We start from the raw sequence: 23,542 nt of genomic DNA, 5'->3' as shown, positions 1-23,542 counted from the left end.
AGACACGGGGAGACACGGCTGATCTCGGAGGGAGTTAAAGTGCTCTGTGCTCATGACCCTGTGGACCCTTCAAGAGGGAACCTCCTCAGTTTGGGAGAAAACAGCTCCCCGTTCACGAAGGGTGAGGCCCTGTGGTTCTAGGCGGCTCAGCCGGAAACTGCGGCAAGGTCAGGTGCGCCCAGGGCCTCTGCTGTGTGAACCGCTGTCTGCCCGCCCCTCGCCCAGCTCCGACAGGTCACAGACCCTCACAAAACAGGGGTGTGCGTGTGCGCGCGTGTGTGTGTGCGTGTGTGTGTGTGCGTGTGTGCGCGTGTGTGCGCGTGTGTGTGTGTGTGTGTGTGCGAGCTCCTGAAGTGCGGGCAGGTCTGGGGTCTGGGCTTCATGGAGCAGAACCCACCCAGGGGCAGGGACAGGGCCTGGGGTCAGCACAGCCAGGAGGACCCCAACTGTCTGATGTCATAGAAGCCAGTGGGGGATGGGGGTCCCCTGGCCATGGGCACCTCGGGGGGCCCCGTGGCAGCCCAACGGGGTGGGTGTTAGTACTGTCCCAGCCCTACAGTGAGCTGGGCAGACAGCAGCGTCCCCTGAGTTCACACTAGAGACAAGTGAGACCCCAGCCCTCGGCTGTGACCCCTCCCCAGAGACTGAGACGGGGCGGGATGGGTGAGGGTCCAGGACGGCAGACCGCAGGGTCACGCAGGCGTGTGGGACGGGACCCACCAACAGCTTTCTTTTCACCTTTATCTTCTTGCTCTACAGTGAACATACTTCATTTATGCAGTGAAAAGTGTCCAGATCCACAAAGTGTGTCCAGCTAGTTTGCCCCACCAGGTGGAGGGGGACGGCCACCAGCTTCCACCATCTGGGTTTGCCTGGGGAAGAGCGGGGGGCTCATCTGCAGGGCTCCCTGGATGACGGGAGACAGCAGTCAGCCCGAGCCACCCTGACTCACACCCTGCGGCCTCGTCCACTCTGCTCCGTCTGGACAGAGGAAAGGTCGGAACCCGAGAGCACAGCCGGTCGACGTGATCGGAGCAGCGGCCAACGTTGAGGAGAAAAAGCCCAAAAGGAGAAAGTGAAAAGCAAGAGGAGAGGAAAGGGGATGACGGGGGCTCTGCCGGCCCTGGAACACGGCCTCGATAGCAAAGGGCCCTAGTTACCCAGTAACCCTGGGAAACTGCTAACATGGGCCTCGCGCGCCGGCGAATTTGAGCTGAAAATCAGTCCACGTGGGAGCAGAGGCTGGGTGGGGCCTCTGCCTCCCTGGAGCAGCGCTGACCGTGAACAGCGGAGCTTCCACAGCTTTCTCTGTGATTCCATCAGCTCTCAGACTCACCAGGGTGTCAGCCACGTCTGCAACACCACCTTTGCGGGTCCACCTCCCACGCTAGCTGTGGACCCGGGATGCAGGTGGTCCGGCCGCCGGGCTGAGACCCAAGACTGAGGACTGATTTTCACAAATTTTCATAAATTTCTGTCACAGCCTCGGGGACGATGACTGGGACCTCGGATTCGCATACCGAGGTTTGTCTAAAATGCTGGGACCCCTTGAAGGGATTCTCATGAAGTGAGAGATTCTGCTTCCATGCGCACAGGGACCAACCTCGGGTGAAGGTCTCGCGAGGAAGGTCTGTCGAGAAGCTGACAGAGCAGGATGAAGAGCCCGGTGACCACGTCCAGGAGCGGAGGGCAGACGGCGCCGTAGGGGGGTGGGGGCTTCCGTAAGCGTCGAACCGAGATTGGGGAGGTGCTGGCATTTAGCGGGTGGGGCCGGACTCTGCTCGACGCGCCCGAGATTCGGTCCCTTGAAAACGGCTACGAGATGATCAAACCCAGGGAGGCCCAGGCCTAAGTCTCCCCCCGTCGAATCCCCGTGGAACCCTCTCGCCCTGGGGCTGCCCGCTCGGGGAGGACGAGACTTAGACAGAAGACAGAAGGACAGTGGAATTCACGTGGATTTGGCTCCAGGAGACCTAAGTGTGTGCCTTGCGCTCGGCACCTACTGCAGGGCCGCCGCTCAGGTGACGGCGGGGACAGCACCCGACATGGAGGCCTCACCACTGCACGCACTTCACAAACAGACGCTATGCGGATGTGACTGCCGGTCTGTGTTGCTGATTGAAGCGTAAACCTGGACTTCCCTGGCGGCCCAGTGGTTAAGACTCCGTGCTTCCAACGCGGGGGGCGTGGGTTCAATCCCTGGGCGGGGAGCTAAGATCCACGTGTCACACAGCACAGCCAAAAAAAAAAAAAAAAAAAAAAGCATAAGTCTGCTTCCCTAACCACCAGAGGTGGCGCTGCTGAGCTAACCCACTTACCAGCTGCGCCTGAAGAGCCCCAGTTAGCCGTTTATCACCAAGGAAACGTAACCTCTCTGGGCTGGCCTTTGACTCCTGGACCCCTGCCAGATGGAAAGGAAGTGGCCGTGCTCCCCGGCCCCCTTGGCACCTGGGAGAGGATGGTGCCCGCGCAAGGTGTGGGAGCCCAGCCAGGTACCCACCTCACGTGCCCCTTCCCCAGGAGTCCCTTGAAGCCTCCTGTCACGTGCAAGGGACCGGCTCCCTCTTGGAGGCAAACGTGGGCACCGTCCGTCACCATAGTTACTCAGACACAACCTTGAGCAGCCCACCCGACACAGCGCAAACCCTGCAGGACTCAGGGCTCCAGGCTGGTTCCGTTAGTAGGAAGACCGCCCATATCACATCTGCAGCTGCATATCCACGTGGGATGGGGCAGGATGCCGGCCGGCGCTCAGCCGCTGCAGTTTCTTGCTCCCAAGGAGCTCTCAATCTTCAGGTTGCTGCCTTAGTCTGTTGGGGCTGCTACCGCAAAACACCACATTGATTTCTCACCATTCTGGGGGCGGGAAGTCCAAGGTCGGGGTGCAGCCTGTTGGCGTGAGGGCCCCCTTCAGGGTCGAGGACTTCTCACCGTGTCCTCACAGGGCAGAAGGGTCATGGGAACTGTGGTGCCTGTTTCATAAGGACACTAATGACTGATCCCATCGTGAGGGCCCCACCCTCGTGACCTGGTCACCTCCCAAAGGCCCTGCCATCCCCATCACCCTGGGGGTCAGGTTTCAATCAAAATAGGAGATTTGAGAGGGACACATTCAGTCCATAGCAATTACCAGCAGTGACAATAAGGACAGATATCCATGGAGGACCCAGGGCATCCCTGACCCTTCACTCTCCTGCTGGAGAGCTGAGACTCTTGCCCAGAGTGGGGACCACGACCTCGCAGAGGGTGGAGGGTGCGGGGGAAACAAGGAGCCCTTCACTGACCGCATGAGGAGCCAGGATGTCTTTCATCAGGTCCAGAAATGTCCCGCCCTTCTCTCCTCACATACTGAGTTGGCCGACCTCTCTCCCCATCTTTCCAGAACCCCAGTGGCTTCCCACACCCTCTGTGTCTCTTTTCCTCCTTATGTTTCTGTGGTTCACTTTGCATGTCTCCTTCTGGACAGTTTTCCAGTTCACCACCTTTTTTTTTTAGCTACGTCTAAACTATTGTTAAACCATTCGCTCAGTTTTCAAGTCTTGTTTATTGTAATCTTTTTATTTAGCTTTGAAATTTCCTTTTTTTATAATTTTTAATTCTGCACTGAAATTCTTAATCTAGTCTCTTGGACACTTTTAGCCTTGAATGCTGCCAACAACGCTGTTTTGAGAGGTGTTTCTGAGCAGCCCTGCATCTGCAACTCTGGTGTCGATGTTTTTATTCCCTGTTGCTTCCCCCATTTACACCCGTGTTTGCCTGGTTACTTCTTTACTCTTTGCCTGACATTCTATTTGCAGTATTTTGGAAGGAAATTTTGGGGCCAGAATGATGTCATGCTCCTCCAGAGAAAATACAAGCGTGAGTGTCTGGCAGCCTTAAAAGACAGGGCAGCCAGCTGAGGATCAGATGTGATTTTTGTTGACTTTCTCCCCACTCATTATTGGCAGCAAGAGACAGCATCGCAGGCATGAATTCTCAGGGTCTTCAGGCTTCTCCTTCGACAGTTTAATATAGCGCTCTGATTGCTCCGAGTCTGCAGACATCAAGTCTTGAGCAATGTATCCAGGACATAAGGTGCCCCCCACCCGTGCAGCGTTTAGACACATCCGATGTCTGAGGCGCTGGAGTCACATATCATCAGGCCACTTTCCATGGGTGGAGTAACTGGGACAAGTGGGCGTCCACACACCAGTGCCCAGGGCGAAAACAAAGAAAGCTCTGTTTCTCTTCTTAACGGCCTCCTGGGGGAGAGCGGGGGCAGGGGGTCCTCCCTTAAGAAGGGACTCACCTCTGAGCCAACCTGCCCCTCGAGGACCTGCCCCTGGAGGGAAGGGGGCCTCTCAGTTCTGGAGTGTTTGACGCAGCGCGTGATCCCCACACGCTTTCAGCCTAATTAAAGGCCGCTCAGCCCTTGCCTAGATGTTCTTCTCCCCGGGCTTCATGGACACTCTGATAACACACATCTCACCCTCACCATCCTCGAGGCTGGTGAACATTAGTCAGAGGCCCCACCAACAGAGGAAGCAAAGCTCTTCTCACCCCTGAAGCCAGGGGCTGGCTCTGATCTAGTGGGACCCGCCATCAGGGTACCAGGATGGGTCAGTGTCCCAGGATGCCAGACCTTCGTGCTGAACCCAAGACAGCCCTGGGCAGGAGGCGCCACCCCGTATCTCTGAGAACATCTGGGGCTCTGTGGGGTCATGACCAGGCTCCTGGCTGGGGTTCCGCCTTCCAGGGCTCCCGCATCCCTTCCAGTCTGCTCTGTTTCGTCATGACCACTGCACTGTTGGCCCCGAGGGTCCTCTCTGTGCCTCTCTCCTTCAGATAGTGATCTGTTCTGCAGGAAAACATCACACCACCCCGGGTTAGGTCTGCTAAGTAAATTCTCAAAAAGCCACCATGTGGCTCCAAACTTCTCCAAACACTTAAGTTACTTAGAAAAAATCAGAAATCCGTGCAGAGTGAGCTGGTGGCCGGGTTGGAGCACCAGGGCACAGAGGGCATCCCTTGTCTTGCACAGAGAATGCTGGGAATTTTTAGAGTAACATGAAAAACCTTATACTTTTCTGATGACCTAAATAATTCTAGCCAAAAATGCGTGCTTGGTCTCAGACGAGCCACTTGGTACAGTCGTAGCTCTGTATTAAGTCGACCATGCTCGGCGCTTTGGGTGGGAGTGGGAGGAAAGGTCAGGATTCCGAGGGGGGTGGGGCACGCCTTCCTGCCACAGACACATCTGTCTTCTGGACGCTCCTGAAGGCACCCCGGGCCGAATCCACACGGCACACCCGGCAAAGACGAGGCTTCAGAACCGTCCAGCCTCCGTCCACTCAGGCTGTTAAATTGTCCGTGAGTCAGGACCTCTGGGACCCCACCCAGGGCCCGGCGGAGGGCCACTGACATGATTTCAGCTGGGACGTCCCCGTAAAGATCTTCTGAGACACGATAATCTCGCTTTATTAAAAATAGGCGGTCTAGTGGTTAAGACTCACACTTCCATTGCAGGAGGCGCGGGTTCAATCCCCGGTCGGGGAGCTAAGATCCCAAATGCTGCGTGGTGCAGAAAAAAAAAAAAAATACAGACTGTAATTTATTTTAAAACTTCCTCTGTTTCAAAGGCCCCAAGTGTTTATACACTCTAATTCATTATTCTTTCCACTGATGTATTTTAGAGATAATCAGAAGTGCCCACGAGGTTTATATAGAAAGCTGTTCAATGCAGAATTCATTCTAATAAGAAGACTTGTCCGTACTCTCCCTACCCAGCTGCAACACTGCAATACAACACGTACGCTGAAGTATCAGCAACTGTGTTTAGCACGCGCTAAACTTCACAGACCTCTTAAGAGCTTCATAAACAATCTATGTGGACCTTTTCTGTTGGTTTTGTATATATGGTAATGAGTAATGAGTGCAAGAAAACGGTCAGATGATTTAGAAAATGATTTCTTTGCTATTATATGAATTCTCACTAAAAGGCAGTGTTTTTTGTCTTTTTTTTTTTTTTTTTTTTTTTTTTTTTTTTGCGGTACGCGGGCCTCTCACTGTTGTGGCCTCTCCCATTGTGGAGCACAGGCTCCGGACGCGCAGGCTCAGCGGCCATGGCTCACGGGCCCAGCCGCTCTGCGGCATGTGGGATCTTCCCGGACCGGGGCACGAACCCGCATCCCCTGCATTGGCAGGCGGACTCTCAACCACTGTGCCACCAGGGAAGCCCTAAAAGGCAGTGTTTCTCCTCCTCCCTTCTTTTGAGACAGTTGTGTCTGCAGGTGGCCCATCAGCGGGCATTGTCACGTTACACGGAGCCCTCTGCGCCCTGGGAATCAGGGGTGCCCCAACGCAGGGTGCTCTGTGCTTCTGTTCCCCACCCGCCCCGTCTCCTCTGCCACGCCCCACAGAAGCGATTTCTCGCTGTCCCTGAGAGGCCTGAGGCCCAAGTCCCCCGGGGCCCCCACCCACTCCGCTCAGCACCAGAGGAGGTCAGGGCCTGGGGCACCCGCCCCTACACCCTGCAGCTCCCTGAGCCCCCGTGCGGGGGTCCCCGGGCCTCGGACCCTGCCTCGCTGCTGCTCTCCCAGCTCTTTCTCCCAGGGTCCCCTCCACCCGGTGATGCCTCAGCCCCACCGCACCCCCGACCCACTGACCCGACAACTGCTTTGCTGTCCAGCCTCCTCCTGGCACCGGCCTGGAAGGCCCAGCGGTGCACTGTAGGTTCCAGGGCAGCGGGGCCAGGGAACCCGCTGCAGGACGGTGCCCATGTGGCCGGGGGCAGGGCCAGGGCTGCCCTGCCTGTGTGGGAGGGGCTTCAAGGCCTGAGTATGAGGGGTGGGGACCACTGGCGCCCACCGTGGAGGCTGCAGGTCATCCCACGTGGTTCCACTTCATGGAGCTCGAGATCAGGCAAAACGAACCTCCGGTGCCAGTGACGGCGTTTACAGAAGCTCTGCTCCTGTGGGTGAGGCTCCACTGGCTGGGCTGGGGGGATCTCTATCCTGAACTGGGTGACCGTGCAGGTCCGCAGACACGTGTGAAAGCCCAGCTGAGCTCTCTGCTGGCTGTGAGCGAGTTACCCTTCGATACTGTGTAAAAATTAGGACCTGTGGCCTGGCGAACACCCCAGGACCAGGAGTGCTGAGGACGGCAGGCTTGCAAGGACACCTGGGCTTGTGTGGGCCTCTGGGGAGAGTGAAGAGGGTCCATCTGCGTCTGTGGAGAGGCTGGGCACCAGGCCGTGAGCTCTGCAGCCCTCCTGGCAGGTGGCGCTGGGAAGGGGGGCACGTGGGGAGGCCCTGAGGCCACCTAAAGAGAGAGAGATGCCACCAGCCCCCCACTGCTCTGCATCCCAACACCCGGCCTTCTACCTCAACCAACCCCTGGCCCCACCCCAGAGCCCGATCCAGAACCACCAGAACCTTCCGGAACTCCAGACCCCAAGTCCACGATTGGGTGTTAAAGCCCTGGGTCTGGGAGGCCCCTTCCTCCTCCGGCTGAAGCGCTTGGTTGGGACCCAGGTGCCTTCGTGGTACTTTCTGTTGCAAGGAGCCGGTATGGACCCGGCAAGCCCGTCCGCAAACGCTCAGACTGGAAGAACGCCCGTGCACCTGGCAGAGGGTGGCCTGTGAGAAGGGTCTCGTCCCGAGGAATGAGCAGCCTTGAGAGCCACAGATGGTGCCCAGCTGCCGCGCGATCGCCCCCGTCACTGGCGGGGCACCGCCGCGAGTCCGCCAGCCCCATCACTCCGCCTGCCTCACCCCCAATCCATGAGCTTGAAAAGCAACCCCCGGCCCCCCGGCCCCCCGGCCTGAGCGAGGGCCCCGAGGGGCAGGTGGCAGGCGCGGCCCTGAGCTCAAGCCGAGGAGGCCGAGGACGCCGAGGAGGGGTGCCGGGTGCGGGGGTGGGGGTGCTGCTCGCCGGGTGCGGGGATGGGGGGTGCCGCTCGCCGGGTGCAGGGGTGGGGGGTGCTGCTCGCCGGGGGTGCGGGGGTGGGGGGTGCCGCTCGCCGGGTGCGGGGGTGGGGGGTGCCGTTCGCCGGGGGTGCGGGGGTGGGGGTGCCGCTCGCCGGGGGTGCGGGGGTGGGGGGTGCCGCTCGCCGGGGGTGCGGGGGTGCGGGGTGCCGCTCGCCGGGGGTGCGGGGGTCTCCAGGCCCAGAGCAGAGGGATCAGAGGGGCTGGGGGCGGCATGGCCGGGGTGAGGGCGGGGCAGGGCTGCGGCGTCCTGCAGCAGCTCTGTGGGCCGAGGGCCTCAGCGGGTGGGCCCACACGTCCCCGCGTAGCTGCAGTTAAGGCCCCAAGCCGACGGAGGGCAGGACCGCGGGGCTCACTCTGCCCGGAGGAGGTGGCCGGCTGTCCTGAGCGGTCGCCTTCCCGGTGCCGGACAGGCTGCCCAGAGAGTGCGGCTCTGCACGTCCTGGGGCTGCACCACCAGTCACCACACACGGGTGGCTTGGAGCAGCAGAAACATGCCCTGCCCCTGCTCTGGAGGCCAGAGTCCGTCGTGGAGGCCCCGCGCCCTCCGGAGGCTCCCGCCTAGTCCGCTGCGGGGGCCGTCCTCCAGCCCCTACCTCCGTCTTCACGTGGCCCCGCCGTGTGCCTCGAATGCCCTCCTCCCCCCTCCTCAGGACACCTGCAACGCGTTTAGGGCCAGCCGGTTAATCCGGGATGATCGCCTCCTCGCAGCGTCTTTAACTTGGTCACATCTGCTGCGTCACATTTCTCCTATTTGAAGGAAGGTCACATTCCCAGATTCTGGGATCAGGATGTAGACGTGATCGGGCTGGCGGTTCCCGGCTGTGAACCGTGAAAGGCAGCCCTGCCCAACGTCAGAAGCACCGCAGTCGCTGGGAGGACACCAGGTGGCCTCCGATTTTCCGGGGAGGCTGGAGAGCGAGGTCCAGAACATGGGCACCTAGGCAGGAGGCCGGAAACCAGCAGAGGTGGCGGCCTGGGAGCCCCCAGTGACCCGACCACCCTCCCTGGAGTGTATCCTGCTCCCACCTGATTCACACCTGTGTGTGCTGGACTGAGGGGCCTGACTCCCAGGAAACCCCGAGCCGTGTGGGACCTGCATGATGGGAGGCCCAGGTTGGGGCTCCCCGACCGTGTGCCTGTGGAGCCCCGTCCGCAGGCGACACTGCAGGGCACAGGCGAGGGCTACGTCGTGGTGACGCAGCATCCCTCAAGTGTAAGGAACAAGAGCCCAAGGATGTGGAGACTCCGGGGCCCCTCACTGTGGGGCCCCAGCCCTGCAGCGGGCAAGTGTCTAGAGAGAGAGGCCTTGGGGAGCTGACCCACCACCACCAGCCTCTCTCCTGGCTGTCGGGGCTTCATCCTCTACCTGATTCATGTCTGCTGACCACTGACCACAGGAATCTGAAGGGAGGGGTCCCGAGGGCTAGGGCCCAGGAGCCTCGGGGCCGCCAGGATGTGCCGTCCGAGTTTCTGAGGGGTCGCCTGCAGCATGAGTCCCCAGGGCCAGGCTCCCCAAATGCAGGAAGGGAATCAGATGCAAGAAAGCCAACATGACAACACTGGTTCGAGCTCCAGGCTCCCGCGGAGATGAGAGGAAATCCACGGGCGAGGAGAGCTAATCGTTGGAACACGAGTTCTCATCGTGCTTCCCGTGTCACACATTTCTAGCCTCTCTTTTATTTTATTATGAGATCCTTAAAACACACCTTCTTTCTCTTCATCTCTGGGCATTGCCACCGAGGCCTTGGAAGTAGAAGGAACCTTGTGACAGGGGTGCGTCGGGAGCCCGAGACCCGGCCAGCCCCCGGTCATGAAGAACAAGTGGCCATAAACAGCGTTGAGGGCAGCCATGACATCCTCCTTCTCCAAAGGAAGCAGCTGTTCTCTCTCACCTTCTACCAAGTTCACTTCCACCCTCCATTTGTAAAACGTGAGGCGCTCTTTTATTTCAGTTCATGTATTTTTTCCCTGTATGTTAGTGAAACAGGACAGAATGATTAAGTTCCACAGCATGGAAACGCTTAACTAACTGGAGAGCCATACCACGTACATGAATGGAAGTGTGCAGTTTTGTGACGTGTCAATTCTGTAAACTCATTGTAATCCTCATCAAAATGTCAACAGAATCAGGCCTCTAAAATTCCCATAGAAGAGTAACCCGACAAAAGTGATCAAGAAATACTTGATAAAAGCAAAAACGTGGGAGGGATGGGGCATGTTCCCCTGGAGAAAGAAGGAATATTATGCAACTGCAGTGTCAGCCCAGGCCTAGTCAACTAAATCCAGGAAGCAGATCTGTGTGTACCATGTGGTACACGTGGCTTCCAAATCCATGGAGAAAAGGTAAAGTGTTCAATAAATCCTATTTGGACAAATGACTGTTCATCTGGAGAAAAAAAAAATTATATCCCAAAGACAAACGCCAAATACTTTAAGACCTAAACAAGGGAAAACTACAAATGTATCAGAAGCAAATGTAAAACAGTGGGTATATAACCTTTGAGAATTAGGACCTTCTTATACCAGATAGTAAAAACAAAATGCATAACCAATAAGATGACTGATAAATGTGACCACCTCAAAATTTGAAACTTCTAAGTTGAAAGACAGTAAGTACACAGAGCAGGACAACTGAGGACGTAACAACAGTCAGAGTCGTGATCCGGCATCTGTAAAGAACTCGGAAAATCACACGGAACAGACACTCAACAGGAAGACAAGTCAGAAACAGACAATCTCAGAGGAGGAAATCCCGATGGCCAGTGAGGACTGAGAAAAGAAACTCTCTAGTAAGTAACACAACGCAAATTGAAGCAATTTCCACAGCTCAGGCTGCCGTCATTTACGGTTGGGTCTTTTCTTGGGGGGAGGAGGGGACGGGTCTGTGGCCGACCCCAGACGTCCAGCAACATGCATCCCTCTTTGCTCCCTGTAAGAGTCCCCGACGCTGAGCTGGGACGCAGCTTCCAGGCAAAGTTCGTCTCCCAGCTTCCCTGCACCTGCGCAGCCACGCGGCCGGCCGTGGCTCACGAGCGGAGGGCACGCTGTGCGTCCCCAGGCTAGCGGGGGCGTGGGGTACATATGCACATCTTCCTTCTCATCGGCTGTTTCCAGGAGGACGTGAGGGCTGGAGCTGGAACTCAAAGCAGACCCGCTGGTTGAGGATGACAGAGCCACAAAGCTAAGGGAGCAGGTCGCCGCCGGACCACGAGCCAGCAGGCGGCCACACCAGAACCGTCCACCCGAATGTCGCCTTTAAGTCCCAGCTCTTTCCGATTTTCTGTCCACAGCCGCTGAGGCAAATCCTCACCACGGCAGGCTCTCCCCTCACTGCTGGCGGGAGTGTGGATTTGTCAGCACTTTGAATGACATGTTTAACGTAGACACCGCCCCCCGTCCTCAGGTGCCCCCCCCGCCACTTTCCTCTGTTATCCTCGAAATGTCCCACGTTGAACCATCCCTGAAAATAGCCCCTCTGGAGACAGCCAGGCTGACCGTGGTCCACATGGCCAAGGTCAATTAGGTGACGGCGTTGGCTGGACGGGAGTTGATGACCCGGTTGCACGTCCATCAAGCTGAGGCCTGTGTTTGGCCACATGGTCAGTGGAGTGACGGGCGTTGGGGGGGGTTTCATTTTAAAGGGTCATGAGGGTGTTGGGTGCTGCCTCTGAAACAGGGCCCCACGTGGGATCAGCGGATGGACAAGGTCGTGTCAACCCAGGTGGGAAGGAACCAAGATGTGGGGCTGCTGCCACCCACGTGGCTCTGCGGAGACCGCACACAGGCTCATCCCCTCCCAGCTCTGGTGGGTGACCCTGAGATCAGAGCGCCCCAGGGCGGCGCCCCAGTCACCTTCCATGCGGAGGGTGGAAGTGGACGTGTGGGTTCCGGCCTCCCAATCTGAGAAACTCTGAAGCCCTGAGAAAGCTGCTGTTGTTTCCATCACTCACTCCTGGGCCAGCACCGAGCAGCGGTGCCGAGTGTTCGTCTCGCAGAGGGAAGGCTGGTCCCCGTCTGTGCTCCCATGTGTATTTCAAGGCGGGACAACTTGGTAAGTTTGTTAAATCTACATGAGAGAGTTCACAAATTCAAACAGGTTCATCTGCTGAACAGAGCAAATCACTGGTGGCTTGTTGACTTATAAGGGAGTTCAGGGCCAGAAAGAGCCCTGACGGTGGGACCCGGGCCTGAGGCCTGGCCTGCAGCTGTCCAGTGCTGGGCCAGCTTGTAACCACCAACACCAGCAGGGCCCACGACCCCTGGGATTCAGCGGGAGCGGGTCTGACACTGAGTTGGTGGCCGAAGCCTGGACCGTCCGTTCTGTGGACCGAGGACCACGTCTGGTGGGAAATCGGGGCCAGCGCAGAGGCAGGTGTGGGTTTTGATGGTGAAGATTGCTCACAGTGACCGAAAGTGCCCAAACACCCAGGAAGCAGCTGAAGCAAGTGCTCACTGGAGGGCAGCCCGTGGTCTCAGGTGGCTCCCAAGCCAGGCTTCTGAGAGACGCACGTTTGCCCTCACTGGGCAGTGCGCACAGTGGGCACGCCAGCTGTTGCACTAAAGCGTCGCCAAAACGACTGTACTGTCGTTTACAGCTCGACTCCTCCTTCCTCTCCAGCCAGGATGTCGGCAGGACGTTCTCCGCCCCCTCACGAGGGATGGCAGCTGGACAAGGGTCTGTATCACCTGGACAGGACCACATGCACGCCGGCTTGTCCTGCGAGCCCGCCCTGAGTGTCTAGTTATAACCGAAAGCTGAAAACCAGGGGAGACGCTCTCCCTGCATAGTTTGCCCGCCTGGCCTGGAGTCCCGCCCCAGGGCCATGCGACCTGGGGACGCTATTCAATCCTTGTGTCACAGCTGAGTCTGTAGGAGCAAAGCCCAGAGAAGGAGAGGAGTGTTTAAAAGTAAGAAGTTTTTTAAAAATTAAGCATCAGATTTCAAAAAAAGAGGAAGTTTTTTAGGAACTCTCAGTGATTTGCGCTCTGAAGAAAATGCCGGTGGAGCGACCAGAATTCCCAGAGGCTGCCCTGGGCCAGGCCTCACGCCCTCGCCTGCTCCCTGGGGGCAAACACTGTCCCGGGTGTCGCGTGGGAGAAGGTGTCTGCCAGCCGCAACCTCATCAATCCGTCTGCCCTTGACACGTGGGGAGCCCGTCCGAGCCAAGAGAAAATATTGATTCAGTGCTTAGCAAATGAGGCAATCCACTGGAACAGACTTGCTTTCACCGGGAGCCCTTTGAAAGCACGGTGGTTTAAAGTAGCTGGTGTTGAAATGCCTCTTTAGGTGGCAGGAGTGCACTTACGTGCAACTGTTTATATAGCATTACTATCTTTTTTGGAAAACTTTTATGACATGTGACCGTCAGAATACTGTATAATTTCTGTATAATTCTGTATAATACTGTATAATTCTGCTGTAAAAAGCAGAATACTGTATAATTTCACACATCACATGGCACACCCAGAACTCGACACCAGCACACTCACGGTCCCCACTGTCCAGCCACCGCCCGGCCTTTCAGGGACCCCGTCCCCACCCCGACGCACCGGATAGCGATGCCCAGTTTTGAAATCTGCACTCTCAGCAGAAGCAGGATGCAGGCTCTCGTCTGGCTTCCAACACCCGTGCCCCCGAGATCCGTCCCAGTGTTGAGTGTGTTTGCAGTTCGCTTATCATCCTGCTCTGCTCACCCCCCCACCATTTATTCGTCCGCTGTGTTGTTCACAGGCAGTGGAGTTGTGCCCAGTTTGGGGCCGTGAACGTTCACACTCGTGTGTTTTGGTGAACGTAGTGTACGCGTTTTGGTTGGGTACCTGCTGGGCGTGGCATCGCGTGTTCCCACATGCAACTTCAGTGGCATCCCACATGCCTCCAGCTCTAGCTGCTCCACGCTGATGCCATCGCTGACATTTCTGTCTGTTTCATTTTAGCCATCCTGGTGTGGGGAAGAAATTCTGAATGTTGGTGTAAGTGAAATGTCCCCATGTGTGTTTGTTTCTGGAGGCCCTATTTGTCCTGTTGGTCTATTTTTCTTTCTAGAGTCCCACGCTGTGTTACTGACAGTAATTTTATTTATTTTTATTTATTTGTTTATTTACTTATTTATTTTTGGCTGTGTTGGGTGTTCATTGCTGCACATAGGCTTTCTCTAGTTGTGGCGAGCGGGGGCTACTCTTTGTTGCAGTAACCGGCCTTCTCTTGTTGTGGAGCACAGGCTCTAGGCACGCAGGCTTCAGTAGTTGTGGTGCGTGGGCCCAGTAGTTGTGGCTCTCAGGCTTAGTTGCTCCACGGGATGTAGGATCTTCTTGGACCAGGGATTGAACCCATGTCCCCTGCAGGTGGATTCTTAACCACTACACCACCAGGGATGCCCATGTAACTTTAAAATAAGTCCCCCATCCAAGAGCGGTAGTTCTGCAACTTTGTTCTTCCTCAAGATAACGTCTATTACAGACTCTTGGTATTTCAATATATTTTTCAGAAATGTGTTTTCAATGTCCACACACATACACAATCTGCTGAGATCTTGATCAGATTACGGTGAATCTATGAATCACCTTGGAGGGAATTAACGTCTTCAAATATGAGGCACCCAGTTCATGAACATGGTACATCTCTGTATTCTTTAGGAGTCAACCCTTTTTTTCTGAATAATATTGTGTAGATATTTCATAAAATGTTTTGAGCATATTTGATTAGATTTTTTCTTGATTTTTTAGTGCAGTTCTAAAGATTTTAAAACTTTTTTAAATTGTTTTTTCTACTATATAAAAAGACAACCGATTTTTAAATAATTCATAGACTTTATGTTTTAGAACATTTTTAAGTTTGCAGAAAAATTGAACAGCAAGCACAGAGAGTTCTCATGCACCTCCTCTCCCTGACCTGCAGTTTTCCTTATGTCTCATATCTTGCACTGATGTGGTACCTTTGTTACACTTGATGAGCCAACGCTAATACATTATGATTAACTGAAGTCCATAGCTCACGCTGTGGTTCAGCCTTGGTGCTGTACGTTCTATGGGTTTAGACGAATGTGTAATGACATGTATCCAGAATTATAAAACCATACAGACTAGTTTCCCTGCCCTGAAAATCCCCTGTGCTCTGCCTGTTTATCCCTCCCCCCCAAAGCCTGGCAACCACTGATCTTTTTACTGTCGGCCTATTTTGTGTTTTCCAGAATGTCACAGAGTTGGAACCATACATTCTGTAGCTTTCTCTGATCAGCTTTTCTCACTTAGTAACATGCATTTAAGGTTTGTCCATGTCTTTTCACGGATGGATAGCTCATTTCTTTTTTTCTTTAATATTGGACAAATCATAATATTGATATATTAACAAAATATTACCTTGGAAGAAAAAATGAGCAATCCTGCATATCCAAATATTATTACTTGAAAAAATGATGAGAGTAGATCGCTCACTTCTTTTCAGCACTGAATAACACTCCATCGTCTGGATGGACCACAGTTTATTTATCCATCACCTACTGGCAGGACTTCTTTTCGGAAGCACTTAGTGACTGATTTGTTTGCCATCTGTTCTTTAATGTGATGGAATTCGCCTGTGTTCCTTTAGAGAGAACCTCTAATTCAGACTCTTCAATCATTAAAACCAGGTCCCCAGTCACCCCCCAAGAGTGAAATTTTAGTGTCACTCACAATGGTCGTCAGTCATACACAGCTGGCCTGTCTGAACCATTCTTTATCTCCAATAAAACTATTCGACAGGTGTGGCTTTCCTTACTCTGAGCCGGGCACTATTCTAGGTACACACCATGTCCCTGCCATCCCGGAATGAACGTCTTGGTCGGCAAGAAAAACAGGAAGGGAAAAAGTAAGTACGAGCCAGGTGGGTAGGCCAGGTACAGCCCTTGGCTGGGTGGAAGAGGCCCACCCTGGGGAGAGCCATCTGCTTTACTGAGTGCATGGAATCAAAGGCTATTCTCATCCAGAAGCACCCAGAATAAAGTCTGACCAAGTATCTAGACGCTCAGTGGTCCAGTTGACCCACAAACTCAGCTGTCACACAGAGTGACATCTCACAGGTAGCTCTGGCTTCTGTATGGACAACATGCTGCTGGGCTGCAGGAGCAGAAGCTGGAGATGCCTCCGGGGGCCACTGTGATGACCCAGTGGGCTGGAGCCGCCCCGCGTTTCCGAGGTTCTTCCCCTCCGGGTACCTACTTGCGCCGATCTGATGCGGCTTTCCGGGGAGTGATGTGAGGGACTCTCACGCCGGTCTCCTGATGGCTTCTCCCTGCCCAGGCTTCTCCGGTGTGGACCACCATCCACCATCTCACCGCCTCCCCCTCCCTGGTTTGGCAACGCACTGGTGTGTAACACAGAATCAGAGGACCCTGAGCCTCAGGGCTGTCAGGAAAAAGCAGCAGCCGCAAATACGTCACGGGAAAGCAGAGCTCTCAGGGTGCCCGTGTGGCTCTGAAATGCAAGTCGCCGGTGGGGGTGGCCTGCTTGTCACATCAGAGGGGCTCCCGACACCGCGTGGGAGACCCAGGTCAGACCCAGGCGCAGCCGGCTGAGGAAGATTCGTGTTTTCTCTTCTTTAGAAACCGATGCTCAACTTAATCATCCCAGCGGGGTTACAGTTGAAGGAAACATTGTTTCTTTTTAAGAAATCATTCTTTCCTTCCAACAGAGTACAGCTGGTTCTCCACATGCGGTAACTGTTCTACAGAGACACCCGAACACTGAGTTGGCGCGTCCTGAGCCTTTGCTCCTGGGGACACAGGGCTGGGCTCCCATGGGCCTCAGGTCACATTTCCCTCAATGGGTCAGTACCTAACCCTGCCTCGTGTGTGTTTCTGCTGAGGGACACCTTACCGGATATCTACTGTTGCTGCGTTGACACGGACCTTCAGGCGAGAGCACGTAACGCCGGCCCTGACAGAGCTTCTCTCCCAGGCCCTTTCTCCCGAAGCACAGTCTTTCCGCACTGGGCTTGGGGGATTTTAAGCAGCAAAATCACCAAAAAAAAAAAAAAAAAAGCACAAAAATGCAAAAATGACAACTTTTCGTAGACCTCGAGAAAGCCACGTGTCACGGCGGAGCTGACACAGGAAGCAGTGTCGCCTCTCGGACCGGGTGGCACCACGAGACAGGGCCACGCCGGCTCGTCCACGAGCGTGGATCTGGGGCCCCAGACGGACTTCAGTGAGCACGTGTACTCGAGAGCACAGAACCAGGACGGTGAGGACCGGGGTGGTTGCCTGGCCTTTATTCTTTTCTCCTCCGGGACGGTCCTGCGCCTGGGGCTCCCCCACGTCCAGTATATGCCTCTTGGGGTGGGGGGGTGAGCATCGCTTAGCACAAAGGCAGCCAGGAGGGGGACAAGAGGTGAGCCGCGGGCCCACCAGGCAGGTCGGAGCAGACACCCTCTTCCGAGGGCTGCAGTGACACAGCCAGGAGCACACCTATTGGAACCAGCCCAGCGCCTGGTGTCCCGTGGGTATTCTGTAAATAGTTACTGCCTGACCGTGAACCCCAAGGGGCCTTTCGAGGATGAAATCTCACTCCGGCCTCCATGGCCCTGCCAGCGAGAGACGAGGGGACGTGGGGCTTGGCACACAGTGTGTCACCTTTGGCCGAAGGGCCACCCCATAACGGGCGGTGAGACGGCCACGAGTCCACACACTGCCCTGCCTCACCCAAGGGAGCAGCAGAGATGGGGCACAGCAGCCTGTGGGTGCTGGGGAAAGCCATGCCTGCAACCCACCTTCAGAATCGCACTGTCCTACAGCGAAAGCTAGAGAGGCCCAAACAGGGCTCTGCTGGGAACAGCTGCGGCAGCATGGGAATCCCGTCTGCTGAGGACACCCCCTTTTTCCTTAAGGATGGCGACTAAACAAAAAATCTTTTGGTAATTCCCTGGCGGTCCAGTGGTTAGGACTCTGCGCTTCCACTGCAGGAGGCACGGTTCAGTCCCTGGTCGAGGAACTAACATCCCGCTTGCCGTGAGGCAACTGCCAGACCTTGTGAGGTATGTTCCAGGCGTGACTGCTTCCTGGAGAATCGTTATTCTTTCACAGAACTTTTAACCTTAATTTGCTAGAGATTGTCTCAAAGTCTTATCTCTAACATCTACATGTTTTAGGGGAATTCAGATAAAACTTTCCCCTTTTAGGAATTTCTTCAAAGGCTGAGATATTCCAAGCACTATTCTGATTCTGTAATTCACCTTATGGGGAAAGTTGGCTCAAGGAATATTTCTGAGACAGACAAAGAGACCAGGAGATGGGCCAGGCCACAGCCACCCCTGAGCACCATGCGATGCCCACTGAAGCCTCAGCTCCAAGCCATCGGGAGGTTTTCTCTCCTGTGAGTCAGGCGCCCCCCCCCCCGTGAAACAGCTGATAACCCCCCATCCGCCTCTGCCGCATCTCCGAGCTCATTTACACAACGCTTTGCAAACTCCGACACTGTTTGTTGTTTTACCATCACTATGGTTGTTACTTTTATGCTATAGATGGTGACCAAAAAAATTAATCAGTCGACCTAAGAGAGAAATGAAAACTTTTATTCGAGCCAAACTGAGGCTTCCAACCCAAGAACAGCCTCTCAGAAGCTCCACAACTGTTCCGCCCATTAGAAGCCCAGGCACCGTTGCTTAAGCTTTTTGAGACAGAGGGCTGTACATTAAATGACGTATTATTGACAGTTTACACAGTCTAGCGCTGAGCGTCATTGTGGCCCCTTAAAAGATCGAGAGGAATGTTTTCTTTAAGGGGCCGTCTTGCCGGTGCTGGGAGGATGTCGCTCCTCGCGGACGAGCAGGTATGTCTGCCGATAGGGAGCTGCGGTCATCCCTAATGCAGATACAAGATGCGCAGTTGGGGGAGAGGGGAGGTCCAAGGGCAGAGTAAATTTCTTATGTTTAAATTTCTCCAGTCTTGCCATAAAATATGAATTTTATTTCACATAGATGAAGCTCCTGGTTAAAATAACCGTGAAAGTGGAGCACCGATGGTATTTCCCAGGTAGGATAAAACGCCGCAATCTGAAACAGTTAAAATACTAGATGCACCTGAGTTCTCCAAACTATAATCTTTAAAAACTCAATCTTGCCTCAGAAGTTACTTCTCCAAATGTTGACGTACAGTATTTCACGTTTGTCTTCTGCTGGGAGGGAAGCTGCCGACCTGAGCTTAGGGGACGGTGGGTCACCCGTGGGCCGATGACTCAGAGACAGCTGGCTCGGGTGCAGCCGGAGGGACTGGGTCTGCTCTGGGTGCCCCCTCCCCTGCCGCACTTGAGTAGAGGTGGCCAGAGGGACGTCCACCCCCAGACAGCACAGGCTTCCTGAAAAGCTCAAAGGCAGAGAACGGTGGGGTCCTCAGACCAGCACCCCAGCTGTTGGGAACAAGAGTGAATCAGCCCCCTGTGGACAGGGTGGGTGTGATGACATTCCTTGTGCCCTTGTGACCTGGCTGTGGCCCTGGACAAGGAACTACAATGCTTAGACTCACTCCCAGAGGGTCTGCCTCTCCGGGAGGGAGGGCGCTGGGCAGAGAGGGTGGAGAGATGGCAGCTCCCCTCGCCCCAGAGGCTTCCAGGAGTGGGGGAAATCAGGAAGGGCACCTGGACGGAGGTGTCCGCCACTTGGCGAGGGTGCCGGTTTCCATGGGGGCAGACCCACCTCAGTGTGCCGATGCCGGGAGGTCGCCAGGCCCTGGGTGGACAGCAGGAGCCGTGCGTGCTCTGTCTGGGGATGCAGGCGGTCCTCGTGGGCCTGTGTGTCCTGGATGCCAAGCCTGGACCTGCAGACAGAGCCGAGCATCTGAAGGAGGAGGGGAAGAGACCAGACAAAGACAGCATCCGGCCAGAGCGCCAGGACTAGGGGCAGGGCTGCTGGCCTGAGCCCCAGGGAAGAAAGCGCTGGACACTGGCTTTGCACGTGCTCGGTGGCCAGGAACCGGTGGTCGAGCCCAGGAAGTCGAAGAGCCAGCAGACGGAAAGACCCGCGGTCCAGACCCTCCTCTACGTTTGAGGGTCGATCATCCTGGTTACAGAGAAGCAACGGTGCTCCTGGAGGGAGGGGCGTAAACTTTCAGGAGCTCTCCTGGTGGTGGGCGGGGGGCAGCGTCCGTCACAGACAGGTCTGGGAACCACCGCAGGGCCCCCGGCAGGGCCCCCAGACTCCACTGCTCAGGGTCGCCCAGTTCATCAAAAGCCCTACTCAGCGCAGCCCCAGCGCAAGGTCCGGGGTCTTACACGTGATGCCCCAAGCAGGCAGGACAGTCAGCCTGGGTGGGGTCACCTGGGGCCCTGCCCTCCCAGCAGAACAGGTCCAGCAGCCGAAGGGGCGACGTCTCCGCCCCAAGGGCAGGACTGGAGCTGAGGGGACGGTGTCTCAAGACCACGAGGCGGCCTCCTGCCCACGCCCCAGCCGCCCCCTCACACCGGACACGCCCACATCCTGGCCTCAGTCAGCACTGCGTGGCCCGGTGCTGCCGTTTCCAGGAGTCAGCTGACCCCAGAAGGCGAAGTTCCTGTTTGCAGCGCAGACATTCCGGCGGGGGAGGGGGAGGGACGGCCCCTCCCCCTCAGCCCGCAGACCCTGCTGAGCTAAAAGGTCACAGTGACATATGGCAGGGGCCCGGGCAGCGCCCCCTGAGCGGCTTTGGGTTCCCCGAGGGAGCCTGCGGGCTTCCTCCAGGAAAGGAGTTGCAGAAGCACCGACTCTAGGGACTTTGTCCAGAGATGACCCCAACCCCCCAGCGGGGAGCATCGCACTGCCTCTCAACTCCAAGGGGCACAGACGCCTTGGGAGGGTCCCAGGAGACCGAGACCCCTCTGCTGAGGGCCCGGTGCGGACGGCGGGCACAGAAGCCTCGGCTTTGGTGGTCTGGGCGCCGCAAACCTGCTGCACATGAGGGCTTTCCCACGTGCCTCTGCGATGCTGCCCGGCCCCCACCTGCACCTGCTCTCACCTGGACGCTGGCCCTACTGTTCAAGGTCCCTTTCGTCCGTCTTTGGTGGGAGTCAGCCGCCTGCTGCCAGCCAGGACCCTGCTTATCCCTAGTGGCGCCCCGGGAGACCCACAGACGCCTGTGCAGGGCTGGCCCCAGAGCTGTTGCGCTTTGCGGCCAGGCCGTCCCTGCCATGACCACTCATCCTGATGTGGGCGGACAACGGCCACAGCGAATGCAAGAAGAGCCAGACAGGGCCGCGTTCTGGTAGAGCCTCGCGCACGCTCTGCCCGTGGGTGCCCTTCCCTGGCCTGCACCCACACCCCTGTGACATGTGACCTGGGAGGGTCCTGGCTGTGGACGGGATGACGGGGCCCCGGACCCCTGCCTGCCAGGTGCTGCCCTGAGTCCTGCAGGAGCCTCGTCCCCCCAGCCTCCCGCGCGGCCTCTTCCTCCAGGCAGCCTTCCCTGAGCAGGTCACACCTGCGTGTGACCCCCCACCCCGCCCCGGTCAGAGCCTGAGCTTGGCTGCGTTGGGCGCATGCTCCCACGTCCCAGGGGCCAGCCCTGAGCTGCGGGGACGGGGCATGAGGGGGGCAGGTTGAAAGCCAGAGCTTTGTCTGTTGAAGATGTCCTGGGCCTGTGAGAAGGGTGCAATGCCACACCTGCGTCAGGGTTTGGAAGTGAAATGACCCCCTTCCCTCGGCTCGGGGTACCCTGCAGCCCAGGCCCCACCCCTGCACGTGACTTCCACACGGTCCTCAATCATGCGGACCCGACCGTGTCCTTGCAGGGACGCGACCCTCAGGCGACTTCATTCCATGGAGGAAAAGTCAGGCAAGGCGGCCAGTTTGCACAGCATCACGAACCACAGGTGGAGCCGCTGCCCCGTCCGCTGTGGCGCTGGCATCCTGGCACACACAGAGCCTCCACGCAGCGCCCTCCTAACACCCAAAAAGCCCAGGCCCGCCCTGTGCTCCCACAAGCAGAGTCACAAACGGCATCTTCAAGAAGAATGACAAGAAGGGCCGGGAATTCACCCTGGGAGCAGGTGAAATTTGGTGGGAACCCAAAGCGGCCACCGTTGGCAGAGGGAGGGCCCATCCTGACACACCCCCATGCAGGGAAACCCCTGAGAGCCGTTTTCGGGAAGGAACCTAAGATTCCGTGGCTCAGTAAATCTTAGCACAGCACGGAACACCCTGAGCGGCTGGACTCAGAGATGGACCTGGTTCTGCCGAAGTCAGGGCCGGGGTGGGGGCCTGCCCGACTGCGGCCCTGCAGTGACCCTCCCAGCAGCGCTCCCACCGCGTCGGGACATACCCCTGGCCCTCCCACCCAGCCCGCTGCAGACGGGCCCGTCCACTCCAGCCGGTTCCCTGGTGAGCAAAGGAGCGATGCTGCTGGGTCCCGGGAGGCCACCCCTCCCTCCTGTCCCTCAGTGTGTAATCGAAACCGTCAGAAACTTTTCAGAAGGCGTGCTTTCCATATGCAGTGGTGAGGGCCTGGCAGTCCAGATGTGGTTAGACACAGAAACGCAGCACTGAGTTAAAAAAAAGAAACTCTGAAACTAAGGAATCATCACTGCGAGGTTGTATAATCCTTGTTTTGACAGAAAAGACAGCTTCCAGATTACCCTGTTCTATAACTGAAAGCCTCACACGCTGGACCGTCCTGCAGAAAATGCACTGTGGGCGCCGTGCAGCATGGTCAGAAAGGAGCAGCCGTCGGGTTAATCAGCGGCCGTGGGGGCCTGAGCTCCACGGGGGGTTCTCACCAGGACCCAGGGTGTCGCCTTCGGGGTGAGCCTCGGATGAAGGTGTTTAGCCTTGAAAAACACAGTTAGAATTTGCAAAGGTGTCAGGGTGGGGGGACCAATCCCATCACTCTGCAGAGCAGGACACCGAGGGGCAAGTCCCCAGCCCTGATCAGGGACCCGCGGGGACCCCACCCGCCCCGCGCCGACATTCCAGGGCTGGCTCTGCAGAACCTCTGGCACGTGGGCCCTGCACCAGCCACCCGCCTCCACAGTCTCCCGTTCTCCTCCCAGCCCCACATGGCTAAGTTCAAAACACACCCACCTCCAGCACACACTGGCGGACAGGTGTGCTCAGGTGAAAACACCTGGAAACCACTCAGAGCTGTCCTGTGCCTACCTAGGCCTCAGAGGGGCAGGACGGTGTAAAAGGAACTTCCCTGAAGCTTCAGTTGGAGAGAAGGGAGGAACGGGGTTAGGCGGGTGGAACACCCCTTGCGGGGAGCCCACCCGGGCTGCAGCGGGTCTGCCTGGAGGGACAAGCCCTCAGCCCCGCCCCCACGCCCTGGCTGACCGCCAGCTGCAAGTCCCGCCCCACAGGGCCTGGGCCGGCGTCGCTGCGAGGACTGTGCCCAGAGGAGCAGCAGGAAACGCGCCCTCTTCTCTTTCTGCTCCGCTGATTTCTGAAAATGGGGCCCAGCAGGTTCCGCCCCTGAGATGCAGCCCCGCCCCGTCCTGGGAACTGCTGTGTCGACTGGACGGCAAGACAGCCTAGAAAGATCACACGGTGGTGGGCAAGCACCCTGCCCCACCACGTTCTAAGGTTCCAGGGCCTGAAAGAGCACGACCCCCAGCGGAGAACCAGCTGCAGACTCCCAGCTCCC

General features: G+C 56.8%; 1 long non-coding RNA gene across 1 annotated transcript; it reads right to left on the bottom strand.

The window, feature by feature from the left end:
• Positions 1-22,542: 22,542 nt before the first annotated feature.
• Positions 22,543-23,327, bottom strand: LOC309819693. The gene is made up of 3 exons (XR_014296457.1): positions 23,233-23,327; positions 22,984-23,104; positions 22,543-22,730 (listed from the first exon to the last, which is right to left on the bottom strand). It is a non-coding gene; the product is annotated as an uncharacterized lncRNA (long non-coding RNA).
• Positions 23,328-23,542: the final 215 nt, after the last annotated feature.

Source organism: Grampus griseus, assembly GCF_964374135.1.
Source record: "Grampus griseus genome assembly, chromosome: 3".
NCBI lineage: Eukaryota > Metazoa > Chordata > Mammalia > Artiodactyla > Delphinidae > Grampus > Grampus griseus.
This window is presented reverse-complemented; position numbering and strand designations above follow the sequence as displayed.